The 5,379-nt window shown below is 41.8% G+C and overlaps 1 pseudogene; it reads right to left on the bottom strand.

Annotated features, from left to right (window-relative positions):
* Positions 1-2,773: 2,773 nt before the first annotated feature.
* LOC105743838 lies at positions 2,774-3,520 on the bottom strand (annotated as a pseudogene).
* Between the last annotated feature and the right edge of the window lie 1,859 nt (positions 3,521-5,379).

Below are 5,379 nucleotides of genomic sequence, written 5' to 3'. Positions count from 1 at the left end.
TTACAAATATTTTTATGTACGCTTTCCTCAATATTTATCATGAAAAATTTTGTTACTGTGTACTAATTGTACAAATGAAGAAATTCACTGTATTTTTATCCATGTACACAGTGTTTTGTGATTATCTAGCCCCATCCTGCAATTTACTGTACCATAAAAGCTACTTTTCTAATTTCAGGTCAACTATTTTTACTTTTGATTTGGGACAGAAAATATATGACAGTTTTTGTGCTGATTATGTCCCTCAACATGATGGCCTTCAGTTTTTCTTTTATCCTAAAAATTGTAGGATTTTCTTAATTTTATGGCAGAATATGGTACACATAAATATATCTGTATCATTATAACATGTAACAAGTATAACATACTTTATTCATTCATCTGTTTATGGCATCTAAGTTTATTCTGTAGCATAGCTATTTAGAATAATGCCACAATAAATTTGTTGGCATGAAGTAGTTTTATATGCTAACTTCATTTCTTTGAAAATCTACTTAAGTGTGGTATTACTGGCTTATATGATAGCTTTTTTCTAAATTTTTTATGAAAAATCTACATAATATTTTGGTTGGTTGTGTAGCAGTTCCTGTTGGGGCTCTGGTTCTTCTGTTTATCATAAATGGCCAGTCATTGTGATGTGTAGCTAGTCACTATGATGCATATTTTAAATACCAATCAAAGTGGTCAATTATTCTGCCACTGTATCAGTACTTTGCTAGGCCTAACATTTTGAAGGGCAATTGATCCCCTGTGAGTGCTATTCTGATTTTAAATAAATCTACTTCCAAATCCTGGTGTCATTTCAGTGTTTCTGTTTGCAACTGAAGTACCCAGTGGGAAAGACCAACTGTGTTGATATCTTTGCTCAACAAACACAGCCCTCTCAGGTGGAGCAAGGACCTCTGCAGGTCCTGATTGGAAGGTGCACTCTCAAGGTTTTTTGAGTCCTCTTGAAGGTCCATCCCTCGGAAGATTCCTGGCTCCCCACTGCATGGCTCACATCAGATTCCAAAGGGAGGAGGACATAGTCTGGTTTGGTCACTGGATAAGATAAGACCCCTGAGACACTCCAGTGAGTTGTCTGTCAGTCCTGCTCAGCTGCAGTGGAAGGAGAGATTTATTACCTCTCCTTAGTTAGGCTTCCCTGTGGTTTGAAGGAGAGAAAGTTTTAACCTCTGAGTGCCTGCTGACTAAATGTGTGAGTGAGTAGAAGGGAGCTCACAGAATGCTCTGTCTGCACCAAGACTGAGAAGCACATCTTGTGGCTGATTGGTCCCTCCCCTGTGGTCACCTGGTGATTGACGTATGGAATAAAGGAAGCCTCATACTCTGCTTAGGTAAGTTTCCCGTAAGGGATATGGCCAGGAGGACATCTAAACATTCTCTCTCTGAGGGGCACCCATACTTTGTTTGTTACATCATGATTCAAGGGTACATAAAGTACACAGAGGAAGCTAGAATAGGTGTAATTCAGAGCAAATCTCGAGTCCTTGATTTCCAGCTGAAAAAATTAAAAGAAAGATTTTTTTTTTTTTTTCGCAGAACCGGGGATTGAACTCAGGCAATGTGCTTGCCAGGGAAGCACTTATTCTCCTGAGCCATCTCCCCAACCACAAAAGAAGGATTTTCTAGTGATTATGGAATTAAGTCAAGCTGGTAGAACCTCTAAAATACTTATCCCAGCATCTGAAAGACAAAAAGAGACCCATTGTCCCTGAGAATTCCCACCGCAGAATTCTTCTGAGATCTATTTCCACACAGTTGGACTGGTTCATTTACACATCTATCCTTGTCAGAAGGCATCGCCTAACCCCACTCACGATAGCTGTCAGCAATTCCTTCTTACTCTATTTAACACAAAAATGTCCACATTTTGATTGAGAAAAACTGGATTGTCAGTTCTGATGAATGGATTGCTATGTCATTTAAGCAAAGCAAACCAGTCAAGCGCTATTCAAAGCCATCAAGAGGTGAGGCAAGAAGCCCATATCTATAGCCATTATTGCACAAAAACCACCTGATGTTCATAAGAAAATCCAGTCTGGTAGACACCCACACCCTCTGGCTAAAAGTCAATATGCAGGTGACAAGGCTATGGACACAAAAGACAAATGTCCATTTCAAGCTAGAAATAAGGACTGCAACACTTTCATTAGTCTGATGGGCTCACACTAGGCCAGACCAGGCGCACTTCTTTTTGGTAAACAATATAACAGAACTCTCTATGGTTACTCAAGAGTAAATGCCCTGTCAAAAAGTTTCCATCACTGGGGCAACAAGGACTCTTGCCTCTCACCCCTTCTGCCAGGCACAGACTTGCTGCCAGAGAGGAAGAAAGCCAGAATGACCCATACAGGTTCTTGGAAGAGACTTCCTCTCATGTGCATCATCCCGAGACAGATAACTGCAATCCTGAACTTCTGAAAGCGCTTTGCCCAGAGCTATAGGCCAAAGATTTGCCTCTGTTTCTGGCCATCAACCATGCTTCCATACCTTATGTCACAGGAAGCATGAACAAGAATATAATCACACATCAGCTGCCTAAAGCAGTTCAGGACTTTGATAGACTCTTAGTAACCTGAAACACTCCTGTCTTCCTGGTAAAAGCACCCAGTGGGGATTACTGGCTAGTGCAACACCTCTGGGCACCAACAATGCAGCCATCCCCTTGCATTCTGCAGTTTCCAACCCATACACCCTTTATTTTTCTTTTCAACTTGGAAACAGATACTTAATTAACTGACCAAATCATAAAAACATCATGGTAGATACCTTAGTTCATCCTTCTAATAAGCCTGTTGATCTGGTCTTCCCTATTTCCCGCGTCTCCACCTTCCACAAAATGGGTGGCCTTTTTCTGCATTCCACCTTGAGGAGATGATACCTTGAATGGCCACAGGAAGTTATTTGCCTCTTTGAAGTGTTTTCCAACAGTATAGATATCATGAATCAAATCCTCCATACAGATGATTCCATATTTACCAAGAGATCGAGCAATCAATGAATTATCTGTCAAGGCAATTTGCTTCTTTTTGATTTTGCCATAGCCACGCTTGTATATTAGTTCATTCACTGACTTCAGGTTTGGGTGCCCCCATGCAATGTGTAGCTCCACAATTCTCAGCATGCTAATTGAAGCCTTGCTGAGCTTAACGAAGGCACCATTGAAGATTTGGCGATGGCGAAGAAGCTGCAACACCTTGCGGACCTTTGGACTCACACCATTGATACCCCTGATCCGGATGACAAATGCCAGTTGGTGCTCTGCAGGGACATAGAAGTTACCAGCTTTTCTTGCCATCCTAGCCATTTGGATCTCAGTTCTGTACATCTGTCTGTACTCCTTACGATAGTGCCTGGTTTTTTCATAGCTGAGCTTCCTCCTCGTCTTGCGAAGCATCTTCTGGGCAAACTTCTTTCTCAGGCGCTTTATCTTTAGCTCTGCGAAATGTTTTCGCTTTTTCAAAAGGGTTTCTGGCATGGCAGGAACCTTCTTTTTCTTCTCTTCTGCACCCTCCATGGTTCCAGTCAGAACAGAGGAAGTCCCATACACCCTTTAGACTATTACCTTCAGATGGCACCCGGTTTACAAGTCCAGACCTAAAAGATATCTTCCTCTGCTTGAAAATTGCTCCATCCCCTTTTGCCTTGAATCGGGAAGAGCACAAGTCAAGATGCAACTCACTTGTACACTATGCAATACAACAAATACTGTGAAATTCATATTGTATTATTTGGTGAAATTCTGTATCATTTGTAATTTTTCTGTTTTAATACTATCTTGTACTCTCTTTAAAAATAATTTCTTAAAATAAAATTGGCTCAAGTCTTTGAGAACTCTACAACTATTTGGGGAACACTCTTGGAGCACATTTGCCAGTCCCATCATGTTCCCTGAGAAAAGTGAGGCTTCCCAACCACAAAATGTTTATAGACTGTCAAATAGCTCACCTGCCTATAAAGAAACACAGCAGGGAACGTTGTCCAGTTAAGGATTGCTGAGATTTTAATGCCACCCCAGCTGTCCTACATCCTGCAGCTCCAAATCTGTAAACCCTCCTCAGCCTTCTGCCACACACAGTCTGGTAGTACACCAGCCTGTACTTAAGAATGCCTTCTTTTGCCTTTGGTTATTTCTGGTAAGCAAGCCCCTCTTTACCCTTAAATAAAAGGACACTAGCTCAAAATGATAAATTCAGCTAACCTGGATTCAACCTCCGAGAGATTCAAAAACTTGTTTGCTTTCCTTGGAGAAACCTCATGGCTGACTTCGATAATTTCCCAGCACAAAATATCACTTCATTTTTGATTAATCACACACTATCTGGCAGAAACTGGATACAAGGAATCTTGGGAGAAGACACAAATCTGCAAATGATGTGTGGCTACAAAGATGCTTAGTTAGACTGTCAGCCCCTGGAAGAGCTACTGAGTGGCTTCTACAGTCACTGAGGACTGCCTTCCCCTACTGTTTCTGTGTTATAATAGCTGCTATCTTTCTAATCAAAAAACTGACAGGCTCACCTTTGGCTGAGACCTAACTTTCCAGGTGCCACATGTTGCACTGGACCTCCTGAATAACTGTGGGCCATTCAGTCCTGCCACATACCTGAACACCAAGCTGGGGACACCAGATTAGGACTGCCTGGGACTAGGTGAAGAACTATTCTCAAGCTGGCCAGTCCTTAAAATTGAACCCTCTGACAGATGTTGAGCACACCTTGTTAGGAATGGAGTTCGATAGAGTGGATAGATGTGCTGGGGTCACCTGCACAAAGCGGTTTCAGTCAAAGCTTTCCTTCAGTAAAATAACTGTTTCCTGGTGCTGTTTAGACCTGCCATCCATGATGCCAAATCCGCACTCAGAATAAGCTAGTCCAGAACCTAAGCCCCCTTCAGGGATCCAATTTACCAAAAATTCAATCTTTTCCATTAAAACTCTGGTACTCCAGGAAGATCTGTCTTACTCAGAGCCAGATCTTCCCTGACTGTATGTTCTGCAAGCTCAAGCCACAGTTCTGGCACATATATGCCTGCATTCAGCTCAGGCTTTAGGGCTATGCCAGTGGGTCAGAGTTCCACTAAGATATACACATAAGACAGTGCTTGTTTGCACCTATTCAGGTTGGCCTGAGGCATTCCCTTCCTGAGCTGAGAGAGCAATAACATTTTTGTAGCATCCTTCTGTGAAAACTCATCGCAAGATATAGCCTACCCTTGACCACTGGCAGTGACAACAGTTTGATTTTGTAGTGGAGATAACTAAATAGGAATTGCACAGTGCATATAGGCCACAAACTCTAAAAATGTGGAGATAATAAAACCTAACTCTAGGACTGGAGAGATAGTTCAGTGGAATAAGTATTTGCCCAGCAAGTG

Source organism: Octodon degus, unplaced genomic scaffold, assembly GCF_000260255.1.
Source record: "Octodon degus isolate 3935 unplaced genomic scaffold, OctDeg1.0 scaffold00175, whole genome shotgun sequence".
Lineage (NCBI taxonomy): Eukaryota > Metazoa > Chordata > Mammalia > Rodentia > Octodontidae > Octodon > Octodon degus.
The sequence above is the reverse complement of the archived record's forward strand: the minus strand, read 5'-3'. Positions and strand labels throughout refer to the sequence as shown.